This window comes from Hoplias malabaricus, chromosome 7 (genome assembly GCF_029633855.1).
Source record: "Hoplias malabaricus isolate fHopMal1 chromosome 7, fHopMal1.hap1, whole genome shotgun sequence".
In the NCBI taxonomy this organism is placed as follows: domain Eukaryota; kingdom Metazoa; phylum Chordata; class Actinopteri; order Characiformes; family Erythrinidae; genus Hoplias; species Hoplias malabaricus.
In genome coordinates, this window is record NC_089806.1 from 11,355,408 (window position 1) to 11,367,516 (window position 12,109).

The following is a 12,109-nucleotide window of genomic DNA, read 5'->3' on the forward strand; positions in this document are numbered from 1 at the left end:
GCAAGAGGACTTGTGGGAGTGGACAATGGCCGTGTGCAGTGTGTTAATGACAGGATCTGCTGGTTAATATTGAGCAGAATCAGAGATGTCAAGGTCAGAGAGAAGGAGACGGAGAGTGTTTCCCGATGTAAAAACTAACATGAATTATTCAGCTCCTCCTTTGTCTCTTTGTCCTCTTCAGGCAGCAGTGGAAGCAGCTTCTCTGACAGGTTTATTCCAGGCCTGTCTGAGGAGGAAAGAGTGTCTCTCTCGTCTCCTTCACACTCCTAAAATGGCCTTTTAATTGGGCTGCAAATTGCAGGAGTGTTCAGAGTTTGTGAGGCGGAGGCCTGTGGGAAACGTGCGTCCCCCCAGCTTTGCCTTTGTCTTTGCACTGTAAGGGGAAGCAGCTGAGATGGGACCCTATTATTTAGTAAAAGTTTTAGGAACAACATATTAGCATTTTTAAACAGAGCCAGGTTATTTCTTTGCAGATGCAGGCTTTGTATCTACATTGGAGGAGGGTGACGTGGGCTGAGCCCAAAGTAAGCTTTGTCACTTCAGGAAAACTCCAGTAAAAGGAAAAAGTTTAGTCCTAAAAACAACTAGTGAAACTAAAGAGAGCTACAGTTGAGTTTCTTCGTCCATTAACCCAAGGACTGAAGTATGTATGACTCTGTTCTTCTTTTTGTGGATCTGTTTGGTCTGAGGGCGGCACCGTGGCGCAGCAGGTAGTGTCGCTGTCACACAGCTCCAGGGACCTGGAGGTAGTGGGTCCGAGTCCTGCTCTGTTTGTGAGTAGTTTGGTGTGTTCTCTTTGTGTCTGTGTGGGTTTGCTCCGGGTGCTCTGGTTTCCTCCCACAGTCCAAAAAACACACGTTGGTAGGTGGATTAGCGACTCAAAAGTGTCCGTACGTGTGAACGTGTGAGGGTGTGTTGCCCTGTGAAGACTGGAGCCCCCTCCAGGGTGTGTTCCTGCCTTGTGCCCAATGATTCCAGGTAGGCTCTGGACCCACTGTGACCCTGAACTGGATAAGGGTTACAGATAATGAATGAATGTTTGGTCCGAAAATACATTTAAAATACACTAGTTATAAGTTAAGTTACATTTCTCTAAGCTGTTTGATTGAAATCTAAGAACACATTAAAATTGTGCTTAAATTATACTGAAAATTAAATATAAAATAAAAGTCATTAATACAAACAGCAGATTGTCATTAATATAAACAAGAGATTGTGTCAAACCAAGCAGTAACACAACAATAAATAGCATTACATTCATTCATTATCTGTAACCGCTTATCGTATTCAGGGTCCAGAGCCTACCTACTTGGGCGCAAGGCAGGAATACACCCTGGAGGGGGCGCCAGTCCTTCACAGGGCAACACAGACACACACAGTCACCCGGAGGAAACCCACGCAGACACAGAGAGAACACACCAAATTCCTCACAGACAGTCACCCGGAGGAAACCCACACAGACACAGAGAGAACACACCAACTCCTCACAGACAGTCACCCGGAGCGGGAATCGAACCCACAACCTCCAGATCCCTGGAGCTGTGTGACTGCGACACTACCTGCTGCACCACCGTGCCGCCAATAGCATTACAAATTACAATTAGAGCAGTGGTGAAAATACCATACGCAGTGTATATTAAATGTAAGTTCATATACTTTAAATTACATATTAGTAATGAATTTGTGCAAAATTTCTTGTTTCAAACTTAGATACTTTAAGCACATGAGCCCAAGTACACTTTCTGTTTTTCACAGGTGTTTATCAGACATTTCCTTGTAATTTTGTTGTTCATTTTCTAGCTGTAATGAAGGATGAAATAAGTTGGAGTGTGAAAACATGGCTGACTGAATTAGAGGCTGAATTAGAGGTCTACACAACTGTGGTGTACTAGAATGAAAAGCAGCGATCACCCAAGCACAGTGTCCAGTCAGCCGTGACTGTTGGAGGGTTGAATACAATAACAGCCCCTCAAGGCCTCCTCACAGGAGTCGCTGGACTGAGAGGCTTCAAACCCTGGACCACATTCCGCAAAGCATCCGCGTAGGTGGCAACTTCCAAATCACAACATGTGCTCGTATGGCCCTGCTGACTATCACTGCCATGACTGTGTAAATGTAAACATGGCTCATTCGGTGTGTCTTCAGGACTAATAGGTCATGTTCAGTGTTTGTCCCACTTTACTAAAGGTCTGGGGGAGGGGGTTCTGCTAGAATTCCTCCACTTACCGCCAAAAATCAGCAGCATTTGTTCTGTTTCTGCCCACTCCCAACCGTAGTCCCACATACTTAATAAAATATATATCATCGTCTTCTGAAATAATATAGTATTTAGCTATGTTCTCTTATGTTAGGTATACACTGGAATTACTGTGTGATTATTATCTGTTTAGACAGAGTTCTTATTCATTTTCAGGATTTTTCTACACATTTATGTTGTCTCACTCCCACAGTCAATGGTTTGATTAACCTCCCACTTGTGAAGGGACCCGTGAGGCCTGCAGGAATATAGACCTCTACTAACAGCCTCTGCTCTTCTGAAAGTATTTACTCGACATTGCCATGAGGATTTGATTGCATTCGACCTCATAAATAGGTCAGGTACTGATGTTGGATGATTAGGTCTGAATCAGAAAATACCACTTCATCTCATTCACCTGCTCAGTAACAGCCCACTGCTTTGTACCCCTCGCGCTCATGCCTCTGAGCAAAGGGCCTTATATAATCAGATACATTCCTGTGACTCAGGAGGATGTTCAGATTTAATTCGGATTCAACGCTTACCTTTTTTCTTTTTGAGCAGAATGTCCCTTGTACTTTGATGTAAAGTTTTTCCAGATCATTTCTATTGATTGATTCGTCAAGTCAACAGTGTTTATGTTTCTAAGGTGGATTCTCAGATGTGTATTGTCCGTTTATGGAAGCAACAGATTAGGACAAAACCTCAGACTTGCAAGTGTACATTGCCAGCAAAACGATTCTGAAACAAGAAGAGAGGTTTGGACATCTTAGTGATGACGCTGCAGGGCTGGTCAGTTCATTTACACTGGAACTTACAGTGTTTGGGGGGCAGTGTAGAACTGTGTAGAGCTGTGTAGAGTTAGACTAGTGCTTCTGCTGGCTTCCTTTCAACCCAGTGCTCTGCGAGCTCCTTGTAGTTGAAGTGTGTGGGTGGTAACTCTCTTCAGCTCGGTGGCAGATGCGGGAGTTGCTCTGTCTGGAGATGGTTGCCATGGCAAATGCAATTAACAGGTGCCTTCTTAAAGCTTCGCTGTTTCTATTAAGGACCCTGCGTCCCCCCTCTTTGTGCTCACTGGCCTGTTTTTAGGCAAATGCTTCAGACGCCTCTTGCCATTTGGTTGATCTTGGGTCTGGGGGAGAGAAATAAATATCAAAGGATGCTTAACAGCTAGCAGTCTGATCTCACCATGAGAATTCCAATGTGGGTGTGTTAGTTTATCTTGTGCTGGTACGAGTGGATCAGACACAGCAGTGATACTGGAGTGCTGAAACCCCTCGGTGTCACTGCTGTGGTGAGAATAGTCCACCGACCAAAAATATCCAGCCGACAGCATCCTGTATCCACTGATGAAGGACTAGAGAATGACCAACACACATTGTGCAGCGACAGATGAGCTAGTGTAGGTAGGTGTGTCTCACAGAGTGTGAAAGTGAGCGAACACAGTGTTTAAAAATTCCAACAGCACTGCTGTGTCTGATCCACTCATACCAAAGCAACAAACAATAACTCTATATATTTTCTGTATTTATACATTTATTTTGGACCATTTCTATACAGTGTAAATTTAAATAATTAACCTAGCCACATGTTAAAACTATAAAGGAGGCCATCTCTGTTTGTGTAGACGCTTAATGAGATGCCAATAGGGCCACACTAACGTGCAATGGCTCTGGGTCTGAATAAGACGAAGCTCCTTCCAAAGCCATTGCCACGGAAACCACAATCCGTGCCAGGGCACAACTTCGGCATCGCTTGGTGCCAAATTGTAGAGGAGCTGAGGAGGGCTCCTCTTTATGCCTCTATTCCTCCAGTGAGTAGAGAGGGTGGATCTACAGTTTCACACTCCACTCGACCACAGCTGTGTTGGCACCTGGCAGAAAGCAGACCACAGCCAAATGCAGACACTCACTGGAGCCTAAATGGAGCACCAGTTGGGTGGCTATTTGTTGGCCTTCTATTGACTCACAGAGATGCTGCATTCATCTGGAAACATACCATTACCTCAGCTTGGTCAGTCAGCTCAACAGTGGAAAAGGAATGTCCGGCTTGATGGTTTTATTTGGCCAATAAAGTTTTTACACAAGGTGCCAGTTAAGCCAGTTCTTTGCCTTATTTATGGGATTCTAAAAGGAAACAAGTTGGCCGTGAATATAGTGTCAATGCATTTTTGACAAACTCCTGAACAGTGTAAATACACTGAGTGTATGGAGTGCTATTTAAAAATAAAAAGCCCTGCTGTGATGATAAAGTTTGCATGATTAACAGGTCCCTGTGTTGTTCTTTATAAGCTAAATGTATCATGAGTGAAATAAGCAGTCAGTACCATGGCTGAGCAGTTTTCCTCTTTGAAACTGCAGTGTTCCAAACACAGTCTAAAACAAGCAAATTCAGACATCCAGGATTTACCTCACGTCTAAGGAACCATGCTTGTCAACTAGCAACCTGGGGCTGTGAACTGACTGTATATTCATAGTTCCACCAGCTCCAGTGAGTTCAAATATGTCATTCTGATGACCAGAGAGAAGTTTGTGGGGATATAATGGATTATCGCAAATGATTTTAAGATCAGTGTTTATTTTGATAAAAGCAAACCTATGCACAGATTTGTTTATGTGGGAGACAAGTACTTCAATGAAAACATAGACGATCCTGGGGAACTGCTGCAAAACAAACTCTCCCTGAGTTTTTGCTCATTTGGAAGCTTTTAAGATGGAATTGTGGGTTTGATTTAGAAGCCAACAGTAACATATTCGTGGTTAAAGTTGAACTTGTCCGTTTCTTGTAAGTCTTTATTCACTGTTTGATTTACCACAGAATCTCATTTCTAACTCAAGTTGGTTAGTCTTATCACTTTTGGTCTGTTTTTACTATTAAGTTACACCTTACGTTAATGAATTTACGTTGATGGTAGCAACGTCCTCAACCCTTTTCATGCTTTCCAACATTCTGAGGTCTCTCCGCTGTCCAAACCCCTCCAGATGCCATTTCTCTGCCGTGGTTCAGCCAGCAACTCAGTGAGAGGACGCCTGAGCCATTTGGATCGAGACGCTTTCTTTGTTTCCCCTTTACTGAGCTGGGACTGTGTACAAACAGCTGACATTTTTCCAGAGTGCACACGGACAGAAGAGCAAGCAAATGATGAGGAAATATTCTCTGAATTTATAAAACATGTTTTGGGTTAAAATCATGAAAGTAGTTATCAGTAAAGCCCATTAATACAGTAGCAATATATGATTCTAATCACAATAAAATGTAGTGCTAATTTACACTGATTTAGTTCAAATCTTACACTTTATGCATATTTATGTACCAGTATACCCTGTTAGAGACTGGCGCTACCTCCAGGGTGTGTCCCTGCCTTGCACCCAGTGATTCTGGGTAGGCCCCGGACCCACCGCAACCCTGAACTGAATTAGCAGTTACAGACAATGAATGAATAAATGAATGTACTAGTATTGGCTGATTCATACATGAAAAACAGGATACTGGCACGGTGGCGGGGGGGTACACTTCCCCTGTTTGTGCATCTCTTATAATGGTTCAGTTTTAAACAACTATCATAAGACAAGAAGAGTCTCTTATTCTTTCCTGCGCAAGCTGTGATTGTGGGAACTTCTCACAGTGGAAATGTTCGTCATCATTACAATATGTTTTTGCCAAAAATTATGGAGCAGCTGTGCAGATCTAACATCTTCCCAGCAGTAACAGCTGAGAACCACACCTCCATCTACACTGGGGCTGCATTGTGTACATTTTTGAGATGGGAGTGATCAGTTTGACAGGATTTTACACGTCCCGTCTGATTTCAGTCTGATTTGGGACTGTGATCTTTGGACCGGGCACACATGAGTGTAAAGCCCCCATCAGTGAGCAGTGGAGCAGTGGAACAGTATTCCCCAGCGTGATGGAGCCTCATCCATAACTTTTGGGACGAGTTGGAGTTGTGTTTGTGACAGGGTGACCAGATCTGAGATGGTTAAAAAGAGGACACGTCTCCGGGGAGGGGGGGCGGGGGTGGACGACTACTGACATGCAGACTGACCAATTAAATGTTTACAGAGAAGGTTATCGACCAATAACGGTAGCTCTACAGTCAGACCGTCCAATCAGAAGATTTTAGGCTACTTCACCAAAATCCCGGACGTTTATGAAATTCCGGACAATTTTTTACGTCTAAAAAAGAGGACATGTCCGGGTAAAAGAGGACGTCTGGTCACCCTAGTTTGTGATCCAGAGTTAATCAGTCAACGTCAAAAACACCCGACGTCAGGAATGCTGATGGTTTCTGAATGCCATCAAATCCTCAGAGCTATGTTCTGATGTAGTACAAATGTTTCTCAGAAGGGTAGAAAGGGGAAAATCTCCCTATTAATTCCCTTCCAGTGACCACAAACCTTTGGTCATAGATTGTGGTGTTATATGGAGTCTCTAAAGAGTCTGTTCACTCTCTGTACACTGCCAGCACAGTCCATACTGAGTCTGCACAACGTACGACGTGTCAGAGAGAGGCCAGAGATCTCAGTAGTGAACTGTATACATTCACTACCAGCTGTGTCTTCACATCACTGCTGCTCACTCTGAAGTAGAGCTCTATTCCAGATGACGGTTCACCCCCGATGCCCCACACAGAGTTGGTCTTACTGCACCATCTGTGAGCTCCAGCCTCGCTCCCTCAAAGAGAATGTGGAATAAGGTGGAATGGTTCGGGTGATGAGAACATGGTGTGGAAGCCTCGTGGCTAATTAGCCTCCCTGGGTTTGTGCTGAATGGTTTACAGATGGCTGGGTGGTTTTGAGAGACCAAACAGTGATGTTCCACTTTGCTACTTGTTTTGTTTTGCAGTTTGTGTTTGCGCTCTGGGTAAGTCATTCCTGACTCCTGAGACTGAAGGAATTTTCAGCATGGCAGCGGTGTTCTTCAGGCTTCGACCTGTTTTCCCCAGTTACATGTCTCTGCATGCTCTCATAACATCTGCTTTTAGATTAGTAATGATGCATGATTTCTCTGCTACAGTCAGCACTTCCTCTCCACAACCCCCACTTTATTGTTTGGAAGATTTGTCATCAGAGATATCGGACATGTTGATAGGAAGCTAACAGCCTCAGTGCATATTTCTGCTGAGCTCCAACGACACTCAGCTTCAGAAAGTATGATGCATATTGGTGGTCTTTATAGTCATTCCTCAGTATACACTGATCAGAAACACGATTACACCCACTAACAAGTGAAGTAGCATTGATTATCTTTTGGCAATGGCACCCGTGGAGAGGTAGAATATAGCGTCACTGTCCAAAAGAAAACAACTCTCCAAAATAGTAACTTCATAAGAAAAAGAAGAAAAAAACATATTAGCTTCCAATGGATGTCAGTATTAAAAGATTTAATTCCAAGAAATGATGGAGCATTTCTATTGGTCCATTCATCATGAAATGTTCACACTGCTGCTGAGTCCAAATGATGTAGTAAATAAAAAATTGACAAGATTGGAGAGATGTAATTTTCTTTGGAGTGTGACGATATTCAGCAGCAAGTGAACAGTCCGTTCTGTTGATGTTGGAAGAAGGACAAATCGGTGAATATAGGGATCTGAGCCACCTCAGCAAGGGCTAAGTTGAGATGGACATAATGTTTTGGTCGAGAGCATCTCCAATACGAAAGTTCTTGTGTGGTGTTCCTGATACGCAGTGGATATTACCAACCAAAAGTGTTTTAAGGAAGTACAAGGGGTGAACCAATGACAGGTCATGGACACCCAAGGCTCAGTGACGCAGGAGGCAGCGAAGGGGTCAGGATGAGTATGCAGATTTATACAGCAAACTGTAATTAAATGTGCTCTGTCTCCTTTCTATCAGAACCAGCATTCAATTTTTCAGCAGTTTGATTACACACAGTGTGTATTATCATCTTTGAAAAGGATTGATTATTAAATTGTGGTGCTCTGGGACAACTCCACACAATGCTTCGGTCATATACTATAAAGCCAGGAGTTCCTAAGCACTGGGAAATGCATTTGCATTTTAGAAACTGTACCCATGTTTTTGGGAATGGGATTTGAATTTTGGAATCGCACTTAAACTATCAAAAGAAGTTTGTTTGAATTGTGGTGAAATCTGAGCTTCGTTGATGCACTGAATCATCACTGAATCAAATCGAATGGTTTGAGATTTAGAGGCTTGTGTTTAACTACAGCAGTGATGGGAGCTGCGAGGTTTTATAATCTTCATTTTACGTTAGAAGTTTATGATTATATCACGACGAACACATTTCCCATTGGCTGAAGGCTGGTGGTTAAGCCACGGCTTTAAAAGCGTGCATGAGTGAGTGTGAGAGGGAGATAACACGAAAGTCCTTTCAAAGAGCAGAAGCTCAGACCACAGCAGGAAACCATATTACCCTCAGCACTCTGCCACTTCCTGTTTCGCACTGCCGCAGATACGGCTGAGATTCACTCAGTTTCACAGCGTCCAATCACAAACTGAAAACTGATGATGTCTTATATGAGACTCTTCGCCACTGAACTACAGTCAGAACCTTAAAATCCTATGTCTGGGTTTCAGAACAAACCGTCCACCAGAGGAGTGCAAGTAGATCTGAAGACTCCACAGCTGTTTGTATCCATCCCTCCACTGTGAAAAGAACTCAAAACTACAGTTCTGAAAGGATGTGGAGCTGTCCATAAGTCATTAGAGAGAAAATAATATAGACACATTAGAGGAACATTTGGAGGATCTGCTCCAGAGCCAAGACCTCAGGATCCTGGAACGTGTTTGGAGTTACTTTCATTGTGAGAAATATCCCTGTGGATAAAAACAGTTAACTTCCAAGTGATTTATCTACAAGTGATGACCAGAATATGGTCTTGTGCTTTAGTCAGTGTCACTCTACATTACACATCAGAACTTAGATCAGATCTAATCTGGTCTGTATTTTAGTCTGAGGTTTACTGGGTGAGCCGCACATGTTTCACTCTTGAACTGTGTCGGTGGGAGTGACCTGTGGAAGGACAAATGACGGTAGGAAGCTGCTGACACCCAATACATATCATTAGATCACCAGGTTGATTAATGGATCACAGATTGACTCTAACCTTGACCTCCTCCTACACCTGGACGACCAGCAAAAGGCTTTAGGGGCTCTGGAAATGCTGAGCAATACTGAACTGCTCTCCGCTTTACTGCTCACCACAAATAAGAGATTCGTTTTAATCCACTGAGTGATGTATCTCTGGAGAATAAAATCAGATCTCAGAGTTTAGAGACGGATACAAAGTGGCAATGCAAATCAGTTCTTCAGTTCATTCAGGGAAATGAGGCCAAACCTGGACCTCAGCAGTTTTCAGGTATAAATCTAAACCCTGAAATTGGTGGTATTAGCATCAAAGAAGGCAAAGAAAACATAGCACTTAGATCACTTATGCTCTTTATTGTAAGGCAATGCAACAATATTTAAAAAAGACTAAAGAGAAACCCCAGTGCTTTGCAACACAAACACACAGGCAGGACAATGGAAAAACTCCTCATACACAAAACTGATAAAACGCAACTCGTAAACTAAATGCATCTTCACACTACAACAACAGCTTCACTGACAGGGCTCCTAAAAAAGCATTACAACATTGGATGATGGGTCCAAATGGGATATTTCACCCTGGGGCCCCAAATCCCTCACAGTGCCCCTGGAGCTCAGCTAGACAAATGTATGAGGACATAAATGTAGCGATGAACACTGTCCAGTGTGAGCTCTGATCCAGACTCACTGCAACCATGAACAGGATGAAGCAGATAAAGAAGATAAATTAATGAGTGAATGAATATTATTTGTAGTTTCTGATCTGTGTTTAGGTTTGTACCATGTTCGTTGCCATGGAGATGACCTAGGCATGGCCTTCCTTTTTAAAAGGGGAGTGGTGTATTTGAAATGTAAATTGAGTGGCCTGGAGATCCATGAAATCATATACATTTCCAGCAGTGAAATTTGTAAATAAATACTTTATAGTGGGTAGTTTTTATTGATTAACATTAATAGTACAAATTTCGCAAACTTTAAACTGGAGCTGGTGCCCTGTCCAGAGGGTCTGCCTGCCTTGTGTCTTATGATAAAGCAGTTACAGAAGATACTCAGAAGATACTCACTCGTCGGTGTTAAATCAGCGTGTGCCCTTCAGTATCAGGAGGCAATAGCGAGGAATGATTCACTGAGGGAACCGACTCTTTCACCCAGATTGAATTAGTTGAAGATCCGATTCAAAGATTCATTTTCCTTCCTCTATAAATTTCTCGAACTGCAAACTTCAAATTCTTATTTCGTTCAGCCAGCTACAACCAACCTGAATTCAAAGAGGTCCAAAAGGATCATAACTTTTTTTTTGTAAAGCTAAAGAGTCAAAGTTTTATTTTAATTTTATTAACTATATAACACTGAGGGGTGGCACGGTGGTGCAGTAGGTAGTGTCGAAGTCACACAGCTCCAGGGACCTGGAGGTTGTGGGTTCAAGTCCTGCTCCTGGAGACTGTCTGTGAGGAGTTTGGTGTGTTCTCCCCGTGTCCGCTTGGGTTTCCTCCGGGTGACTGTCTGTGAGGAATGTGGTGTGTTCTCCCCGTGTCCGTGTGGGTTTCCTCCAGGTGCTCTGGTTTCCTCCCACAGTCCAAAAACAAATGTTGGTAGGTGGATTGGTGGCTCTATAATCTCCATAGTTAGGAGTGTTTGAGTGAATATGTGAGTGTGTGTCACCCCGTGAAGGACTGGCACCACCTCCAGGGTGTATTCCTGCCTTGTGCCTAGTGATTCCGTGTAGGCTCCGGACCCATCGTGACCCTGAACTGGATAAGCGCTTGCAGACATTGAATGAAGGAATATAACACAGATTAAACTTTTGTGTTGATAAAGGTGAAAATAATTTCTATTGTAAGCTAGCTTCTAAGGAACAGACGAATATGAAGCAATTCCTACTGTGCGCCAAATCCTCCCTTCAGTTGTGAAAGACTTTCGATTTGCTGAGAGTTATGGAGCAGAGTATGAGCTCAATGCTGGTTCAAATAAAGTGTTTGGCTAAAAGATGTCATGCCTTTAACAACATATTAGCTGTGCTGGGATGTGGGATGTGGCACGTAAAAAGGACATACTTCAGCAACGCACTGACTAGACATTGGAGATGTGGCAATGATGTAGCAAACTGAGGGTGGCATCAATTGCACAGTGGCGGAAATAAGCATTCCAGCTCCGTTCACAGCTAAACTAAACACACTGAGATAAGCTAAACACACTGAGATAAGAACAGTGTAAAACAGGTTTTCCTCAGCTCAGTATTCTCACTATTCTCAACATCTTACTCTGGCAGCCCAGTGTCAAAGCCCAGGGAGTAGTTGGTGATGCTAAACGCCAAAGCTTGCAGTGTTGGCACTGACCACAGTGTCGACCATGACTGCGAGGACAGCATTGACAACAGCAGGGCTTGAGTAAGCCATCTGCACTGACAGCCGACAGAGGGGAGATCCTTGCAGTCAGTCAGCCCAGAGGAGGTCTGGTGTGCCTAGGTGAATGGATGAGTGCCATAAGAAGTGGAGGTTGTCACAGGAAACTGCCATATACCTCCATGGACTGATATTGAAGCTATCATCCTCACGTTCATGTTTCATGTGCTGTTGGAGAGTTAATTGGGACAGAGTAATATTAAAGTGGTTATTAACATGTTAATAAATTTAATATTAATATATATATATATATATATTTGTATGTATGGTTTTAGCAGGTTAAACAATTAATACTATAACTTGAATAACATGGATGCTAATTTCACAGCAAGCAGTTGGTTCGATTAAGAGGTGTGAATCGGTTCGGCCGAATCGTTGGTAAAAGTATCGATTCTACAGA